Genomic DNA, 19,549 nt, shown 5'->3' with positions numbered 1-19,549 from the left:
GGTTCACCAATAAGGAGAATGTGGAGCTACACAGGCTGAGGGTCTACACCCATAAACAAGAAGGGAGCAAACATGTGGACGACTATATCACCAGGATCATGGAGCTGGCTTCTCTTTGCGTGTTTGGCGAACATGCAGAACATGTTATCTGCGACATGCTGGTCGTTCACACTAACTGAAAGAAAGTGCAAGACAAGTTCATCCAAGAAAAAGAAGTGACCCCCGACAAGGCCATCCAAATTGCCAGGGTGGAAGAAGAAACCTCCAGCAGGCGCAAAGAGGCGGGAAGTCACCTGCCCGAACTTGCAGCGCCACAATGGAGCGGTCGCAGATACAAGCAGTCCCGCGACAATCCCAGAGACAAAGGCCCAAAGCAAAAGGATGTGCCGAAATGCTATATATGCGCCAGTACCAAGCACATGGTGAATGATCGTGATTGCCCCACCAGAAATAAAGAGTGCTCCAAGTGCGGACGCATTGGTCACGTGGCCCCGGGATGCACATGGTGGGAGAAAACCATTTCCCGCGTCAATGTCGACCGCGCCTCAAGCAATGACGACGAGATGCAGGACAGACCCATGGTCATCATGGTCCACGCCCTCCACGCCAGGAGAGAAAAGCCCCACTGCACCATTAAAGTGGACGGAATGGAAACACGTGTCATGGCAGATTCGGAATCAGACCTCACAATCCTTCCCATCGACATGTATAAGGAGATGATGGGACAAGCACAACTGGAAATCAGAGTGACCAGGCAAAAACCGACGGTCTTCGGAGGTACAACGGTCAACCTGCTGGGCTACATCAGAGCCCAGATTGAATTCAAAGGGAGGTCTACCACCACCAAAGTGTACTTCTCACCCAAAGGCCCAACCGTGCTTGAATGGGGCGATCAGCACAGACTCAGTATTAAACTGTATCCCAGCACTCCGGAACAGCTACTCATGGTCTCCTCAGGCGCAGCGCAAAATTTCAAGGAGATTTTCCCCAGCCTGTTTTCCGAGAACCTGAGGAAAGTGAGAAACTTTGTCCACAAGATTCGTTTGAAACCCAATGCGGTGCCGGTGAAACACAAAGTTCAAGCAGTACCTGCCACGGCGAGACCTGCATTAGATGCCCACCTTCAGCAAATGGTCGAAGAACGAACCTTCAAGACCGTGGGATCCTCTGAGTGGTTGAGTCCAGTGCTTCTAGTTAAAAAGAAATCCAGTAACGACCACAGAATATGCATCAACCTGAGAAGCCTGAATCTAGAGGTTGTTACCAACAGCTTTCCGCTCCCCAGCATCAGCAAAATTTTCCTCATGATGAAAGAGGCATCAATCTTCTCGAAGCAGGACATGCGTGACCCCTATCACCAGATTCCTCTGCACAAATCTTCACGCCCCCTGACGGCATTCATCACTCCTTTCGGCACTTTTCAATATACCAGCATGCCGTTTGGGTTGTCTTCGGCAGTGTCTGCATTCCAGTGGATGATGAATTCCCTACTTAAAGGACTCAAAAATGTCTCATTCTTTCAGGACGACATCCTCGTGTACGCCAAGGACAACGAGACCCATGACAAAGCACTCAGGGCAGTCCTGAGCAAGCTTCAAGAGGCAGACATCCATCTACGCCACGAGAAATGCGTTTCTGGAGTGAGCAAGGTAGAATACCTTGGGTACTGCATCTCAAGCGAAGGGGTGGGCCCCAAGAAAAATGTTATGGAGGCCATAACAGACTCCCTGGCCCCGATGTCCAGAGAAGAACTACGCTTGTTCCTGGGCCTAGCCGAGTACTATGCAAAATTCGTCCCAAGGTTCTCCGAAACCATGTCCCCCATGAGGGAACTTCTGAAGAAGGGGGCAGCCTACTCTTGGGGGCCAGAACAAAATGAAGCCTTCACTGAAATCAAAAGGAGAATCCTACACGCACCATGAAACTGTTCAACCCTGAATGGGACACGTGTATCACAACGAAGTGTCACGCCGCCCGCATTGGGGTCCACTTACTTGAAGCGGCGCGCCCCGTCCTGGAGGCTGTACCCGCGCTTTCGCTTAGGGGTTCCTGGGTTGTTCTGGTCATCGCGCGCTTCCGGGTTTCCTGGGCAGGTTGGTCAGCGCATGCGCGGGCGGCCATTCCGCGCTCTTCGCGCATGCGCGCTGCACGGAGTACTCGCTTTGGAGGACCTTGCGGTCCACGCCTCTCTCTGAGCCAACCAACGCTTGGGAGTCGGCTCGGCTTGCGTTCCAAGCCTCCTAGGGGTTGGCAGTCCTATTTAAGGAGCCCGGTCGTTCATTCAGACCGCGTCTCAACGCGGTTTGATTAGGATCGTGTTTCCTCGCCGGTTCCTTGTGCCTACCTTACCTGTTACCTGACTCCTGTCCTCCTTGTTCCTGGTACCCTCGGGTCCTTACCTGTAACCTGACTCCTGTCCTTCTTGTTCCTGGTACCCTCGGGTACATTCTGCAGTTGCCTTGCCTTGTCCTTCCTTCTCTTGTCCTGTGGTAGGGTGGTTCCCTTTCCCCTCTTCTGAGTTGGGTGGTTCCCCTGTGGTTATTAGTTGGTCCTTGCCTTGTACCTTGTCTGCCTGCACTTTCAGCCTCCCTCTACCTTGTGAGCCATTCTTCTACCTTCCTTCCCGGATCCTGCCTCCTACCAATCTTCACTGTGTCCTCTCCCTTGGGACTTCCATCTTCCGGATCCAGTCTTCCTTGGGACTTCCATCTTCCGGATCCAGTCTTCCTTGGGACTTCCATCTTCCGGATCCAGTCTTCCTTGGAACTTCCATCTTCCGGATCCAGTCTTCCTTGGGACTCAGTATCGTCATCTGGAAAGGCTCCCCCTGTCAGTGCTTGCACTGTCCTGACGCCACGTTAATCAGGGGTGAGCAGACTCGTGGCGTTGGGAGCTGGTTCATCTCCAACCCGGTTCCATTCGGGCGGGAGCTGGGCTGGCTTCTCGCGTCATCCACATCCACGCAGGACTCCTGACAGCCTGGCATCATCATCAAGGTCTTCAACCAGACGAACAGGTACGCAACGTCCTCGTGACGCACTCTATAACAGATTGAGACGCCTGCCTTCGGATACTTCGGACACTGAGATGGAAGAGGACCCAGGTCTTCGTATTGAAGTACAAGCTCTTCGTGCTGAGATGACAGCACTCCGTCAGGAGAACGTGGCTTTACGTCAAATGGTGACACAGAACATAGGGGCATCTCCACAGTCTGAAAACACCATGGCCCACACCGCACCCATCAAGTTCGATGGAGACCCCAGACGTGTGGGTGAATTCTGCAACCATTGTCGGATACATTTCCTCTACCGTTCGACTCATTTCAACAATGACAAAGCCAAGATCGGCTACATTTTGGGCAATTTATCTGGGAATGCTCTTGCTTGGGCTACACCCCTGGTTGTTACTAATAGCCCCATACTTGGCGATTTCTTGGCCTTTGAAAAAGCGTTCTTGGATGTTTTTCAGTCTCCTAATCTGGCTTCCACAGCACAGAATCTATTGATGGACATTCAACAGGCAAATTCCGATATAATAACTTATATCAGCCGTTTTCGTCAACTAGCGACTGATTCCCTATGGCCAGAGATAACACAGAAGACCTTGTTTCGCCGGGGATTAAGAGAGGAATACAAGGACGAGTTGTTGCATATTCCTGAACCCGAAGATCTACAGAAACTTATTGAACAGGTTTTGAGGATAGACCAGAGATTGGCCGAGAGAAAGGGTGAGAGACGTCGGTTTGAGAAGGTGTTCCCCAGGCCATCAACCCTACCGACTGGACTGCCAGTTCCTTCGGATTCCTCTACCGAACCAATGCAATTAGGCGCAGTAAGGGGTCCCTTATCAGAAGAAGAGAAGAAGCGCAGAAGAAGACTGCGATTGTGTCTATACTGTGGAGCTGCCGGTCACTATCTGAGTACCTGTCCTTTGCGCCCTATCAAGAAAGGGGGAAACTAGGAGGCCTGTCGTCTATTGGAAAGGCCACGACAGGTTCTTCCTTGCTACAAGTCCTTTCTTGTGCCAGTACGGCGTTTCCGCCTATGCAGCCAGCCGTCTTGATGATTTTGCAAATCAGTCTGAAGTGGCAGGAGAAGACAATTGATGTCCATGGATTATTGGACTGTGGGGCTTCCGGTAATTATATTGACAAGGAATTCGCCATCAACAACGGCATACCATTGCTCACCAGAAGAAATGCGATACCTGTGGAGGTCATTGATGGCACACCTTTGTCTTCCGGACCTATTCGATTGCATACTGTTGGCATGCTATTGCGAATCGAGGCTCATGAGGAGGAGATCGCTCTCGATGTCATCAAATCGCCTTCATATCAAGTGGTGTTGGGACTACCTTGGCTTCAGCGACACAATCCCTCGATCAATTGGGAGTCTCGTATTCTAGTGTTTACCTCTGCTCTTTGTATTCAGGAATGTTGTGGTTCCGACACGTCATTGAAGCCACCAACCTCAACCTCTCTTACCACCGGTAAGAACCCGCTTGGTTTGTGCTCCTTGTCCCAGATTCCACATGCGTATGCTGACCTGAGGACAGTATTTTCTGAACCTGGAGACATACCCCTTCCACCTCACAGAACTTTTGATTGCTCCATTGACCTGATTCCGGGTGCGGTGATCCCACATGGGAAGGTTTATTCCTTGACCCAGACCGAAAGACTGGTACTTCGGAACTACTTGGATGAGTGTGTCAAGAAAGGATACATCGTACCTTCTAAATCCCCCGCGGGATTCCCGCTGTTTTTTGTGAAGAAGAAGGAGGGCACTCTACGGCCATGTATTGATTATCGTCAATTGAACGACATCACCCTTAAAGACAGGTACCCGTTACCGTTGATTCGAAACATCATGGAGTCATTACGGTCAGCCAGGGAGTTCACCAAACTAGACCTTCGCGGAGCCTACCATTTGGTCAGAATCAAGGAGGGCGACGAGTGGAAGACGGCCTTTAAGACTCCATTTGGGCATTACGAATACAGGGTAATGCCCTTCGGGTTGTGTAATGCCCCGGCCGTCTTCCAGCGGTTCATGGATCACATCTTCAGCGACTTGATTGGCATCTCGGTTTGGGTTTATCTGGATGATATCCTGATCTTCTCAGAAAATCCGGAAGAACACGTTTCACATGTACGAGAGGTCCTTCTACGTTTATCACAGTATCAATTGTTCGCCAAAGCTGGAAAATGTTCATTCCATCGGAACAAGATGGAGTTTCTGGGGTATGTAATCAGTGAGGCTGGAATCCACATGGATTCTGATAAAGTACGAGCAATCCGAGACTGGAAACAACCTCATGACCTGAAGTCCCTCCAAAGATTCCTGGGATTCGCCAATTTTTATCGGCGCTTCATTCCTCAGTTTTCCCGTATCACGGCTTCGTTGACACGTTTGACCAGCGTTAAGACTCCGTTCCTTTGGGATTCAGAGGCATTAGCAGCCTTCAACCGTTTGAAGACGGCGTTCAGTACAGCTCCTGTTTTACGTCATCCCAACGACGAGATGCCTTTCATCGTTGAGGCCGATGCTTCCAACTTCGCTGTTGGCGCTGTTCTCCTACAGAAGCATCCTGTATCTAACGAAGAACACCCGGTGGCCTATTTCTCACGAAAGCTCGCTCCGAGCGAACAGAACTACGCTGTCATAGAAAAGGAACTCTTGGCCATAAAGACTGCGTTCGAGGAGTGGAGGCACCACTTGCTGGGAGGACGTTTTTCTGTAGAAGTCCGCACTGATCATCGTAACCTGCAATATTTGCGATCCTTGCAGTGTCGCACCGCTCGCCAGGCCAGGTGGGCTTTTTTCTTTTCACACTACGACTTCAACATTACTTACATCCCCAGCTCTCAGAACCTGAAGGCTGACGCCTTATCGCGCTCTCTGAAGAAGGAAGAGAAGGATTGCAGTCAGAACACTCCATTGATTTCTCCTAAGCATTTTCTTTTGACGATTTCTCCTCATCTGCAGAGAATAGTACAAGAAACATCGGTGGACCCTGATCGAGCCGACATTCTGAAGCGACCACTGATCACTGAACACAACGGTCTTTTGTTCTTTTTGAAACGTCTGTACTTACCGACGTGTTCACTCCGGTTAGACATCCTTCAAGGTTTACACGATTCACATGTTGGTGGTCATCGTGGCGTCAAGGCCACTCAAGAGCTGATTTCCAGACAATTCTGGTGGCCGGGTTGGGCCAAGGAGGTCAAGCGGTATGTGGAGAGTTGTCCAGTTTGCGCTCAAACTAAGACGCCAAGAAGAAAACCTATGGGATTGCTTCAGCCTACTGAAACACCGCCTTACCCATGGCACACCATCGCCACTGACTTTATTGTCGAGCTTCCGCCTTCTGAGGGCAATACTTGCATTATGGTAGTAGTGGACTGTTTCACGAAGTATGCTCACTTTATCCCTTTTTCTAAGATACCTACCTCCTCTCAGATGGCTCTGGCATTTCTACACAACATTTACCGGCTACATGGGTTACCGGAGAAGATCATCTCTGATCGTGGCTCGCAGTTTCTCTCTTCGTTTTGGCATCAATTGTGCAATCATCTTGGTATCCGCAGAGCCTTGAGTTCTGGTTATCATCCGCACACAAACGGACAGACGGAGAGAACTAACCAAACCCTAGAGCAGTACCTACGCTGTTATGCCAATGCTACTCAATCCAACTGGGTGAAGAATCTTGATTTGGCTGAGGTATCCTATAACAACGCAACGCATACTGCTACGGGTATCAGTCCTTTCTTTTGCTCTACTGGACTACATCCTAAGTTGGTTCCTTTTACTCCAGTACTACCTAGTGCTGTTCCTTCGGCGGATCAAATGGTTTCTGACATCCAAAAGCAGCACGACCTGGCCCGGGGTACCCTGGTTGAGACACGGAAGCGCATGAAGAAGCAGGCAGACAAGTGTCGGACTACGGAACCGGATCTCCAGGTGGGCGATCTGGTTTGGTTGTCCTCTAAGAACCTGCCAGTACGCAATCTGCCCACCAAATTGGCACCCCGATTCTATGGGCCTTTCAGGATTTCCAAACGTTTGTCCTCAGTTGCTTTTCGACTGGTGTTACCCCAATCTTGGCGAGTGCATCCAGTGTTTCATGTCTCCCTTTTGAAACCCTTTGTGAAGGATGTCTTTGGGCGTTCCAGTCCTCGGCCTTCCTCCATTCAAGTACGGGGGGTCCCTGAATTTGAGGTACAGGAAATATGTGACTCACGGATCCGTCGGGGCGTGCTCCAATACCTTGTTGATTGGAAAGGTTACCCTGCTTGTGATCGCACTTGGGAGCCCCGCTGTCATGTGCATGCGCCCCGTCTGGTTCGTGACTTTTTCCTTCGTTGTCCCTGGAAGCCGGGGGCTCCGGGTCTTTCTGGGAGGGGGCATAGTGTCACGCCGCCCGCATTGGGGTCCACTTACTTGAAGCGGCGCGCCCCGTCCTGGAGGCTGTACCCGCGCTTTCGCTTAGGGGTTCCTGGGTTGTTCTGGTCATCGCGCGCTTCCGGGTTTCCTGGGCAGGTTGGTCAGCGCATGCGCGGGCGGCCATTCCGCGCTCTTCGCGCATGCGCGCTGCACGGAGTACTCGCTTTGGAGGACCTTGCGGTCCACGCCTCTCTCTGAGCCAACCAACGCTTGGGAGTCGGCTCGGCTTGCGTTCCAAGCCTCCTAGGGGTTGGCAGTCCTATTTAAGGAGCCCGGTCGTTCATTCAGACCGCGTCTCAACGCGGTTTGATTAGGATCGTGTTTCCTCGCCGGTTCCTTGTGCCTACCTTACCTGTTACCTGACTCCTGTCCTCCTTGTTCCTGGTACCCTCGGGTCCTTACCTGTAACCTGACTCCTGTCCTTCTTGTTCCTGGTACCCTCGGGTACATTCTGCAGTTGCCTTGCCTTGTCCTTCCTTCTCTTGTCCTGTGGTAGGGTGGTTCCCTTTCCCCTCTTCTGAGTTGGGTGGTTCCCCTGTGGTTATTAGTTGGTCCTTGCCTTGTACCTTGTCTGCCTGCACTTTCAGCCTCCCTCTACCTTGTGAGCCATTCTTCTACCTTCCTTCCCGGATCCTGCCTCCTACCAATCTTCACTGTGTCCTCTCCCTTGGGACTTCCATCTTCCGGATCCAGTCTTCCTTGGGACTTCCATCTTCCGGATCCAGTCTTCCTTGGGACTTCCATCTTCCGGATCCAGTCTTCCTTGGAACTTCCATCTTCCGGATCCAGTCTTCCTTGGGACTCAGTATCGTCATCTGGAAAGGCTCCCCCTGTCAGTGCTTGCACTGTCCTGACGCCACGTTAATCAGGGGTGAGCAGACTCGTGGCGTTGGGAGCTGGTTCATCTCCAACCCGGTTCCATTCGGGCGGGAGCTGGGCTGGCTTCTCGCGTCATCCACATCCACGCAGGACTCCTGACAGCCTGGCATCATCATCAAGGTCTTCAACCAGACGAACAGGTACGCAACGTCCTCGTGACGCACTCTATAACACGAAGGCCAGTGCGTACGGGCTGGGGGCCATTCTGACCCAGAAGAAGGACGACACTGAAAATATCGTGGCGTTTGCATCAAAAGCCCTATCATCAGTAGAGAACAATTACTCCACCGTTGAGAAATAAATGTTGGCATATGCCTGGGCCGTCAACTACTTCACATCTTATGTTTGGGGCACGAAATTTAGACTGGTCACCGACCATAAACCCCTCATTCACATGTTGAGCCCTGGGCGGCACCAAGACTGCCACCCCGAGACTGGCCAGAATAGCTGCAAAACTTCAACAGTACACATACGAGATAGCCCACATTGCTGGCTGAAAGAACGCGCAAGTGGACTGCATGTCCAGACTCCTGAACCAAAACACCCCTGGGACCACATTATTGGAAAATGAATGTGTCGTAGCCTCTATAATTGACTTGAGGAACTGCGAGTACATGGACCTAAGTGAGCGCCACTGGCAGGAGGAGTTCGAGCCGGACGATGCTCTATGGTGCGTAGCAGCCTGGGTCCGCGAAGGGTGGCCTGACGAAAGAACAATCCCTGAAGTCCTATGTCCCTACTGGAAGGTGAACAACGAAATCACCACCATGAACGGTTTCATTCTGAGGGGCCACTAAGTGATCCCGCCCAGCGGAATTCGCAAAGTGATACTGTGCAGAGCACACTCAGGCCATCTGGGATACAACATGACCAGACGCAGGATACGCAATGCCTACTGGTGGCCAGGCATGGATCAGGATGTACGACAAATGGTCGAAAGGTGCCATGAGTGCACAAACAGTGACAAGTGCCTGGCTGTGAGACAAGCCCCCATTCTGCCCACTGAAGTCCCCAAAGGGGTGTGGTGCAAACTAGGGTTGGATTTCATCAGGCCTCTGGACAGCATGCCCCCAGAACATAAATAAGGCATAGTCACGGTTGACTATTTCTCCAAATGGGTCAAAGTTGACTTCACATCAGACATCACCACAAGCACAGTCATCGAAGCACTCACCACTATATTCCAGCACGAAGACTTCCCAGAGGAAATTGTGACGGACCATGGAGTCCAGCTGGTCTCTCGAGAGATGGAGAAATTCCTCAAGCTCAACAACATTCGACAGTGGAGAGGAAGTCTCTACCACCCACAGGCCAATGGCCTGGTTGAGCGGGTGAACCGCTTCATCAAAGGGGCACTGCAACTAGCGCATGCCTCGGGCCTAAACCCGTACAAGACGGTCAAGGAGGCTGTCGCAGCCCACCGCATCACCCCCAATGCCGTCACCGGCGTTTCACCATTCCATCTGCTAAGGGGGAGATGGGCAGCATCCACACTGGTACCACCTTGGCTCCATCAATTGAGGGCTGACGAAGATGTGGACATTGAAGACGTGGTTTTTCGTATGCAGCATAACAAAGAAGTCATGAAGGCTCAAGGGGACATGCATCGAGCCGCTCGCCAGACAGCAGTTAACAAAGGCGACCTGGTGAAGATACAACTCCCTCACAAGGACACTTAAACTGGCTCCAGATACAGCAGTCCCATAGAAGTCATTGAGAAAGGGTCAAACCACATTTGCACCAGCGACGGAAGAACATGGAATCTAGAAAGGGTGGCCATGTACCGCAGAAAAGAATCCATTGAGCAGCCGCACTGGGAGACCGGAGAAGACCCAGACCAACAAGAGCCATCCGAAAACCCTCGCCAGTCAGGACGAGATGCCTCGGAGTCACCCTAGGGTGACGAGTTCTCAAGCACCAACTCCCCAACCCCACTCAGGGAGTCACAGGGAAGGGCAAGACAAGAAGAACCTGAATCACCCCCACCTCCCCAAGACTGCTCCCGCAGCCCTGCCCCGTTTCCAGATCAAGGCAGACCTCAGAGAGAGAAAAGGAAACCCAGCAAGTTTGCAGACTTTGTCACGGCGCTATAGTAGTACTCAAAGAAGGCTCTCTTAAGGGTTACAGTGAAGCCGCCCAGGTAGATAGACTTAGTGAAGGTACAGTACATGGTATAGTGCACAATCTAACCTTTTTCCAGCAAAGGAGGTGTGTGGGGACATCACGTGATCGCGGGAGCGTGATTTCGTGAGATCTCGATACAACGAGATCTCGCAAACCCGCGCTCCACGAGAGAACTTTGGAGAACCTTGCCGCCAGAATTGGCAGAGCGCCACACAAAGTGGTCTGCAGACAGCGCTGCTCCTGATAAGGAGCCACCATAGCTGAGACCCAGAGAGGCCCACACAGTCCAGCTTCCAGGGCATAAGTCCAATGCCATAGGAGGCCACATTGGGGCCCTGGAAGCTTAGAGCGCGCCATTCATGTGCACACCCTTCCTCTAGTGAAGTAACTGGGAGGCCCAGACTGGAACTGTGAGTAACTCCCCTGCCCTGCTCAAGGACAAGTTATGCCCACCAGTTTGTCTTGTTAATAAAGACAGTTAGAACCCATCTAAGCCTCCTGTCATCCTTAGAGGCCACCACAGAGAGGAAGGGTAGAAGAATGATGAGGAAACAAAACACGGAAAGGGAAAGCAAGGTGGACACAGTGATAACTTGTAAGTGTGTTCTTCTGAGACCGAATATGAGGGTTGAAAACATATGATTAGAGACCAAAGTGCAAGCTGATGCATAGACAGAGAAGGAGGCACAGAAAGATTGTCTGGGTGTAGGATGGAAATCATAGAGAGATGGGAACTGTTAGAACCTGGAAATGAAAGTTGGTGATAGGGATTTTGGGAAAGCCAGAGGTGGGAGAATTAATGAAATAGAGATCAAAATAAAAGGGAAACTGGCAACGAAGATGAGATAGTTGTCAATAAGACATTTGGGAGAAGTTGGGAGATGTACTGAAAGCATTTGAGATGGAAGAATGTGATGGGGTTCAGAGTCAAAGTGGGGGAGCAATAGACTGGTGTAGACAGGGATACGAGACAAAACAATGGTGGGGTTGCTGAAAAGTGGGGACATGAGGCAGGAGTAGGTCAGCATTAGAGGTGGAGCTGAAGGTATTTATTTGAATGATGTCACTGGAATCAAAGGCCTTGTGAGGTGACTTCCTGTGATGTCATCGAGGGACACAGGGCAGGTAGTATCACTTCAGAAACCCGTGGCATTCCAGGGAAAAGCCATCAAGTCTGCTCTGCAGCCACTGACGCCTGGCCACTATTTAGATCTCTGCACTACTGCCCCTGCAACCACACGTTAATGGGGCGGAAAGCTGTTGGTACTTTCCTCCAAATATTTCTGTGCTCGCCTAGCTCACGGTTCTAACTAATGATAGAATCTCTTTAGGTCCTTAATGTTTTCATGCATGCCTCCCTAAGATGTGGAGGAATGTATGATCTACTGGACACACACCTGAGTGCAGGCATGTGTCAGCAGGGGGGTGAAATATTTTATTCTGCAGGTCTAACTCTGTAAGTTACCAACTGCCAACGTTGTTGAGTTGCAAACTTTTTCACGACTTTGTAACTTCGCAAGTTGGAAAAAGGTTTTAACTTGGGTTTTACGTCTATACTTCTTTCAATCTCATATATAACATAGATGCATATGTACATAGCATATACATCTCATAAATACAGGTTGAAAACACACAAACACACTTATTCTTGTGTGTGTGTGTGTGTGTGTGTGTGTCTGAGTACCCATGGTCATCTCCATCATTTGGAGATAGGTGTCAGTACCAACTGTACTTACTGTCATTAAACAAGAAGACCTTCATTGACCATAGCCATTAGTGTAGGACGACATTATTGAGTAACCTCTTCACATAGTATTCTTCAAATGCCACCATGTACATGTGATGAAGTTGGTGATGGCATATGTGATGACATCAGTGATTCTATTAATGATGAATTGTGTGAAATCTCGTCTTTCAGTGTACGGAATACATAAAGGAGTGCAAATAATATTTGTACATGTTACAATAACTGGAAGATTTCTCTGGCTTTTAGGTATATGTTCAAATGATAAAATTACTTCAGTTAAAGTGTTTTCACTGAATTGTCCAAGTTTGTAAAGTGTAAGCTTAACCAAACGGTGTCGGGAGGATAGCTCAGGGGCAACGTGCTCACCTTGGAAGCAAGACGACCCTGAACAATAAAGTGTTTCGATCCCCGGGTCCCCGCTTATAAACTGCTGGGTATTAAGTGCATTATAAATAACCTATCATATAACAGCCATCAAATGCAAGTTATTTCACTGACTATACATGCTGGAAAGGTTCACAATTTGCTAAACCTGGCAAAGTTTACAATGTTTTCAGTAAACTTGACAATGCATTTTGAAGGCTTATTCAACTAACTTACATTTCCAGACACACACACACACACACACACACACACCTGTGATGAGGGATGATCTATCAAGGTATTTTGCATCCCCTCAATGGACAATGCAGAGCTATGATGAACCCGGCAATTAAGAACGATATTCTGAACTGGAAACAATGCACAGCCTAGGTTTAGCCGCCTCTGCAACGTAGAGACCAGGAGCTGGTCTACGTGCAGCAATTCTGCGAGTAGAGGCAGACTCAAGCAGGCTCCCTGCACGCAGAGCCGTAGGTATGCCGGTGCGCTGTGCCAGTGGCTCCCAGTAAACATGCAGGCTGGCTGTGTGTCTCCTCTCCAGTGTATCCAACAATAATGGCCACCCAGCCATGAAATCCATGAATATGAATGTGCTCATTAGCAGAACAATAAAGCAAAAGTAATGTACACATGATTATGCAAAGCAGAAAGCCGTGTGCTCTGAGAGGCTGCTCATTACTACTATAAGGAATTGCAGGGAAATGGAGACTCAACGGAGCTACCTACTGACACGCATTATTGATTCTGTAATAACCTCAGAGAGGGCCAATAATCCTAAAGTGGATTCCGGCGGGTACACTGTTTGTCTTTTACTAGTGTTCGGAATGGCACGTTCTTTAGCAGATTCCTTTGATGTCCAGATGTTTCCATGTCAACCGGACATCAATGTTCCTGTCTCGTGATTACCTTTTGTGAATCAGTGCTTATATGGTACTCAATTTCCATTTGTCCATATTATGTAAATAGAAGACTTCAACTCCCAGGGTGCATCAGTTGGTTGCATGAACGCCCAGGGCTGGAGAAGTCTCACTCAGATGACTCGGAGCGGTAATATGTACATCTAAGATGGACTCTGCTTACTCTGTCCAAGGTCATCCGTGCTGTAACACTGCATAGCCACTTAGGTGTTCCACTGGCAATGTCTGTTATCCATAAAGTGAAGCCTGCATGTACCATGAACTACTTCAGTCAATGTTCTTTTCTTTTTTTGGTCAATGAGGTTTTCACAACCAGTCATTTTGCTTCCAGATTCAAATGGCCCCAGATCCCCTTTGGTTCTTTTTCACTTTTCCACATGAATGTATGTGGGGCCCTTCCATGATGACTTTGCACCAACTATGATTGCATCCAAAGAGAGGCAGAGAAGCCCAAGGATGAGAATCTTTTTAGGGCGAAGAAGCTCCAGGCACACACCAGCCCCAGTTGGTAGATGCCTTCAGAAATTGGCTTTGTAGACCCGAGTAGTGTTGGTCAAGTAATGTGTATACCAATGGCACTCATGGAAGCAGGGAGTAAGGAAGAGGACCAGGACAGTCGTGAAATGGCTTCACATCGCATCAGCCACCCAGAGGTGCCATCTTGCATAGACTTGCATAATAGCATGGCACTTAAGGGGTTACCCCTTAAGTGCCAAGGACGAGTATGCTCGTCCATTTTGCTTAGACTTGCATAATAGCCTGGCACTTGATTAGAGCACTGATGTGTTGTCCCTGTACACACCATAAAAGCCAAATGTGTGTGGCTCATGTGCCTTCTTTTTGGAGGTGGGCGTCAGACTTGGAGGGATGTTGCCATGCATGCCAGAGATTCTATAATTATTATTCTAAACTCGTCCAAGACGTTTGCCAGCTTTTTAACGTCTGCTTCTCTTCCCAGCCAACAAGGTGACTATGTGGGTCTGTCCTATCAAATAGCTTTTCAAGTGGTAAAGGAAAAAGAAATCCAGGTGAGAAGTGGAGCAACAAAGAGTTGGTAGCTGGATGGGGGAACATCTAGCTATACTGGAGGTCAAAATATGAAGGCTTAGGGAGTCAAAACACTTGGTTCATACGACCGACTCAGGTGTAATTCATCAGGATATACGGTATGATATTTATATCGCGCTTAATATCCAGAGGTTTCTAAGCACGCACCCAGGGATCGAACCTGTGGTGCTCTGTGTCTTTTAGCTTCCAACGCGAGGACGTTGCCCCTGAGATTTCTTCCTGCGTCGCCACTTATGACTGATGCGTCCCTGCATAGGGAGTAAGTGTGAGCTAATGATAAACTTCATGTCCATTTGTGGTTAACCAAAAGATGAGAATGTATTGCATTCACAGAATAGTCGAACAGGCGACTAGTGTTCTGCGCTTAAACAGCCATTTCGTGGCTGAAACCTTAGCAAATATGAGAAAACAAAAAAACGGCGCGAGGTGCTTGGTATAATGCAAAACAATTCCGAATGGAAGCCTTCAATACACATCTGCCGGCATGTGAGATCAGTAACTTACTAGCATTCCTCTTACATCAGTTCACAATTACACAATTACACTCAGATGTTCTAATTGTGAAACAGAACCCTGCTAGGATGGTGACGAGGGAGACTGTGTAGACAGATATATCTGTGAATTGTTCAGCATTTATTTATTTATTTATTTACTTATTTATTTATTTTGACATTTGTTAAGCGCACCTAATCCCGAGGCATCTAGGCTGTGATTGTAGCTCTGAAAGGTTTCCCAACAGTTCCGCTTACTATTGAATTTGAGCGCATACAGGTATTCGCAACACGTTTCTCTAAACACGTCCTTATTTCTGCGAGGATCATTCTTTACATTTAACATATATGTTCATTGATTTTCGCTGGAGATTCAGGGGGAAATTTTGAAGACTATTTCATTGAAAGTATTATATGTTCTATTTAATTGGGTGCACCATTAGAGAATGAATGTTTCCGCTGAAGCATATACTTTGCCTTTGACCACGTGGACAGGAGACTTCTTTCGCAAACCCCTGATCTGATGGGGGTTCCCAAACCTTTCATTCATATGCTGGAGGCATTGCAAAATAACTCTGCTGTTAAGAGTCAGTATGGCCCTGAAAATAATTAAGCAAATCAAGGTTAATAATGGTGTCTGCCAGGGGTTTACATGTGAATGTATCGAATGATAAAACAAAGAATGAATTTTGAACGAAGAAAAAACATCAACAAAAAAATAGCACATTCTTTGGGAATATTGTTGGGGATTCCGTATTCCCAAGCCCCCCTTTTTTCTTTTAATACTTTTACCCCGCCACTAAAACTACTATTCCAATTCCGAACCACATATACATAGATTTCTAATATGCATTCTTTGTTTTCTAGTCGATAACATCACTGCAAACCCCGCTAGGGCTGCGTTCTTGGCCCTATTCTTTTTAACCTCTATGTTACATGTCATTCATCTCACTTGGCATTCTGGAATTCTGTCGTTCCTCGCTTCTGTGCCAGGAGACTGCCATCTCTCAGCTATGCTGATGATGCTGTTCTCCCGGCCAGGACTCTGAGATCCCTACAGGCTCTCGTGGAAGGCTATTCCGTCTACAAGACATCTGAAGGCCAAGTGGTATGTGATGCCTGTCCCTCGAAACTCAGTTAAAACTCCTCAGACTGTACTGTATGGTCAGATGTTGCCATGTTGCTCCTCTTTTGACTTAACAGCAAACTAAACTGGGTTCACTGTATTGGGAAGCAAACACTCAAAATATGACAAGTAATATGGCCCCTTCTTTTGAGAATCCAGGAATGATGAGGATATGATAATGCACGTATACATAAGTGTTTCAAGGCGCGACTAGGCAAGGGACGGGGAACAGAGGGAAGACAGAGATAACAATCCCACTAGGCCAGATGTCATTCAGATCATACAAGTGCATGGGAAGGGAATAGGGGGAAAGTGCAGGGGAGAAGTGGGAGGGGATAGTGCAATACAAGGGATAATAGAATAAATAACAGTAAGTAAAAAAAATATGGCCAGCTGGTGGCAAGTGCAGTACATGGGATAATAGAATAAATAACAATGAGTAAAAGTATGGCCAGCTGGTGGCAAGTGCAACATCCGGTGTCAAGTGCTGGTAGTGGGACTGTAGGGATACAGAAACAGTCCTGAAGTGCGGGTGTTGCCAGGAAGACAGTGCAGGTGTGTGACTGGCAGGGGAGGGGTCCTGGGCCTGAGATCAGAAGGTGGCCAGGTAACCAGTGCAGTTTCAGCCAGGAAGGGGAGAGGAGGAGACAAAGCAGAAGCAAAGAGAAAGGTTTTGAGGTGTTTCTGGAACCAGAGATGATTCTCCTCAAGTTTCAGTGTGGAAGCGAGGCTGTTCCAGAGTGAGACACCAGACGAATAAAGAGATCTACCACCAACTCGTTGCTTGGAGAATCGGCTGACCCTGAGGGAGTTGGAAGCGGATGAGCGGAGAGCTCGAGAAGGAAGATATTTAGGGAGAGAGAGTTGAAGGTATTGAGGCCCCAGGCCCCAGAAGGCCTTGTGGAAAATGCCGAGGGTCCTGAACTTAATCCTTGCAGCCACAGGGAGCCAGTGCAGAGATTTCAGTCCTGGAGAGATACGATCCCTGCACTTGAGGCCATGCACAAGTCTGGCAGTCCTGTTCTGGATGAGTTGCAGAGGGCGGAGAGTAGAAGCAAGCAGATTTAGAAAGAGGCTGTTGCAGTAGACCAGCCTAGAAAGAATCAGAGCTCTGGAGACAATGAGCTCCTGGGGGAAGGAGAGGAAAGGAAGAATACCTCTGAGGAGGTGCAGCTCGTAGTGTGACTTCTTAAAGACATCAGAGATGTGAGCGGAGAAGGAGAGTGTGAAGTCGAAGATGACCCCAAGGTTTTTAGCCAAACAGGTGGGAGCAGGACGAGGGCCAAGAGAGGCCGGCCAGAGAGTGACAGGAAAGGAGGGAGCGGGTGTGCTGATGAGGAGCATCTCAGTTTTACTGGCATTAATGCAGAGATCATTGGCGGCACACCACTCCTGGATGGCGGACAGACAGTCAGAGATGAGAGTGGGAGAAGAGGTGGCTGAGGGTAGCCGGTAATGAGTCGAGTGTCATCCGCATTGAACTGGAAGTTCGGCGAGAGCGTATCAATGCGTTGGGCAAGATGTGCCAGGTATTGGTTGAACAGCCAGGGAGAGGTTAGACCCCAGGGGAACACCACAGGTAGAGATAAAGATAGAGGAGAGGAAGGGCTCAAGTTGAACCTGGGAGGGTCAATCAGAGTGGAAAGAGGTCAGCCACGCCAGGGCCTGACCAATGATACCCAGTTATCACAGAGACTATTGAGCAGGATGGTATGGTTGACCATGTAAAAGGCCGGAGGGATCAAATAAGATGAGGACACGGGTTGTTGGAATCAAGGTTAGAGAGGAGGTCTTTGCGAATGTTCAGGACAGCAGTTTCCATGCTTCTGGCAGCTCTGAAGCCAGACTGATGATCATGGAGACAACAAACAGATTCAGTGTGAAGATTGAGTTGGGAGATTGCCAGCTTTTCCTGGAGTTTACCCGGGAAAGGAGTGATGGAGATTGGGCGATAGTTAGCCAGGCAAGACGGTAGGCAGAAGGTTTCTTAAGATGAGGGTGCATAGGGAGTGCTTCAGGGGGGAAGGGAAGACTCCAGTGGTGAAGGAGTGGTTGCAGAAGTCTGCCAGAGCAGGAGCCAGGGAGTCAATGTGGTCGTTGATAGTTTTGGAGGAGCAGGGATGAACCTGTTTTGACAAGACTTTCTCATAGATTGGACTTGTCTAGAAACCTTGTCTGGGGGAAGCAAAGGAAAGGCAGAGAAAGAGGGAGGAGTTTTACAGCTTTAATGCAAGACAGAGCCGTGCAGAAGGCCTGTGAAGGGACAGGAGAGGTAGAGACTGCGGCAGGATTGGCCAGTTTCTTGCAGATTTTAAAGAGTTCAGCCTAGTTGCTAGATGCCGCAGAGAAGCAGGCTTGGATTTTGGCTCTTTTCTTGGTGAGGACAGAGAGCCGGTATTGTCTTTGTAGCATGCAGCATTCCAGATTGTCAGAGGATGTACCGGAAGCACGCCATTTCCTCTCAGCCACCATACACTTGCGTTTGAGGGTGAGGAGGCCTGAGTCGTATCAAGAGTTGCATTTGGTTTTGGTGTTCAGGTGGATCCTCATGACAGGGGCAAGAACATCAAGATTATCAGATATAGCAGAGTTGAGCATGGAAAGTGCTGTGTCAGGGTGTGAGTCAGCCAAAGTGGGATGGGGGGTGAGAAAGTGGTGGTGAACCCCTCAACTGACACGCACTTCATGGGTCAGATGACGGAGAAGGTGGCAGTGCTTTAGTTGGCTTGGCCTGGGGGGTAGAGAGGGTGAGCTGGGATAAAAGGAGAAAGTGATCACTGCAGGAGAGAGGAGTCGTGAGAGGGATAGAAAGGGGAAGGTCTGAGGAGATCAGAACATCCAGGGTGTGCCCTGCAGAGTGAGTCGGGGCAGAGGGGATTATGGAGAGTGAGAGAGAGTCGCAAAGTTCACAAAATATTGCAGAGGAAGAACAGGAAGCAAACAGGTGGATGTTGAAATCTCCAAGAAGGAGGAGTTGAGTGGTAAAGACAAGGAGGTTAGAGGAGATGTCCACCCACTCACAGAAGAAGGAGGAGATCTGACCAGGTGGCCAATAGATAGTAGCCACAGTAAGGGAATGGATAGGAGAGAGAAAGAGCCAGCAGACGAGGCATTTGAAAGAGGAGTAGGCCTGCGTAGGTATGACAGAGGCAGGAATCCACTCAGGGAAGATCAGGGCTACACTCTCCCTGGAACGGTTGGACCTGGGCGCAGAGAAGATCTTGTAGTTGTCAGGGAGGAGAGTGTCAAAGCTTGTGACAGAGCTGAGGACATCCAAGTCAAGTTCCTCCAGAAGGCGGCAGATGCCGGAGGATTGTTTGACAGCTGAGCGAAAGTTTAGAGTGGCAATATGGAGAAGGTTGCCATCCTTGAAAGAA

Source organism: Ambystoma mexicanum, chromosome 3p, assembly GCF_040938575.1.
Source record: "Ambystoma mexicanum isolate Mex_15411 chromosome 3p, UKY_AmexF1_1, whole genome shotgun sequence".
Lineage (NCBI taxonomy): Eukaryota > Metazoa > Chordata > Amphibia > Caudata > Ambystomatidae > Ambystoma > Ambystoma mexicanum.
The sequence above is the reverse complement of the archived record's forward strand: the minus strand, read 5'-3'. Positions refer to the sequence as shown.